Raw genomic sequence first — 1,740 nt, forward strand, 5'->3', positions numbered from 1 at the left:
AGAAACTCCACCATTGAAAATACATAAGTGATGAAGGTCCAGGCATGGCCGAATGGCCAGCCCCCAAAACATGATCACAGGATCAAAAATTACGATTCAGGATCCAGGATAAAAATATAATAGTAAAAAGTCCTATTTATACTAGACTAGCTACTAGGGTTTACAAAAGTAAGTAATTGATGCAGAAATACACTTTCAGGGCCCACTTGGTGTGTGCTTGGGCTGAGCTTGATCTATCCACGAGCTGAGACTTTTCTTGGAGTTGAATGCCAAGTTGTAACTTGTTTTGGGCGTTCAACTCTGGTTCGTGACGTGTTTCTGGTGTTTGACTCCAGAATGCAGCATGGAACTGGCATTGAGCGCCAGTTTATGTCATCTAATTATGAATAAAGTATTGACTATTATATATTTCTGGAAATCTCTGGATGTCTACTTTCCAAAGCCGTTGAGAGCGCGCCATTTGGAATTCTGTAGCTTCAGATGATCCATTTCGAGTGCAGGGAGGTCAGATTCCAACAGCATCAGCAGTCCTTTGTCAGCCTCCTTATCAGAGTTTTGCTCAGGTCCCTCAATTTCAGCCAGAAATTACCTGAAATCACAGAAAAACACACAAACTCATAGTAAAGTCCAGAAATGTGAATTTAGCATAAAAACCAATGAAAACATCCCTAAAAGTAACTAGATCATACTAAAAACTACCTAAAAACAATGCCAAAAAGCGTATAAATTATCCGCTCATCACAACACCAAACTTAAATTGTTGCTTGTCCCCAAGCAACTGAAAATCAATTAGGATAAAAAGAAGAGAATATACTATAAATCCCAAAATATCAATGAATATTAGTTCTAATTAGATGAGCGGGACTTGTAGCTTTTTGCTTCTGAACAGTTTTGGCATCTCACTTTTTCCTTTGAAGTTTAGAATGATTGGCTTCTCTAGGAACTTAGAATTTCGGATAGTATTATTGATTCTCCTAGTTAAGTATGTTGATTCTTGAACACAGCTACTTTTATGAGTCTTGGCCGTGGCCCTAAGCACTTTGTTTTCCAATATTACCACCGGATACATAAATGCCACAGACACATGACTGGGTGAACCTTTTTAGATTGTGACTCAGCTTTGCTAGAGTCCCCAATTAAAGGTGTCCAGAGCTCTTAAGCACACTCTTTTTGCTTTGGATCATGACTTTAACCACTCATTCTCAAGCTTTTCACTTGGGCCTTCATGACACAAGCACATGGTTAGGGACAGCTTGATTTAGCCGCTTAGGCTTGGATTTATTTCCTTGGGCCCTCCTATCCATTGATGCTCAAAGCCTTGGATCCTTTTTACCCTTGCCTTTTGGTTTTAAGGGTTATTGGCTTTTTCTGCTTGCTTTTTCTTTTTCTTTCTAAATTTTTCGCCACTTTTTTTTTCCGCAAGCTTTTGCTTTTTCACTGCTTTTTCTTGCTTCAAGAATCAATTTTATGATTTTTCAGATCATCAATAACATTTTTCTTTGTTCATCATTCTTTCAAGAGCCAACAATTTTAACATTCATAAACATCAAGATAAAAAATATGCACTGTTCAAGCATTCATTCAGAAAACAAAAAGTATTGTCACCACATCAATATAATTAAACTAAAGTCAAGGATAATTTCGAAATTTTTGTAATTCTTGTTCTTTTGAATTAAAAAAATTTTTCATTTAAGAGAGGTGAAGGATTTATGGAATTTATTCATAGCTTTAAGACATAGT

This window comes from Arachis duranensis, chromosome 4 (genome assembly GCF_000817695.3).
Source record: "Arachis duranensis cultivar V14167 chromosome 4, aradu.V14167.gnm2.J7QH, whole genome shotgun sequence".
NCBI lineage: Eukaryota > Viridiplantae > Streptophyta > Magnoliopsida > Fabales > Fabaceae > Arachis > Arachis duranensis.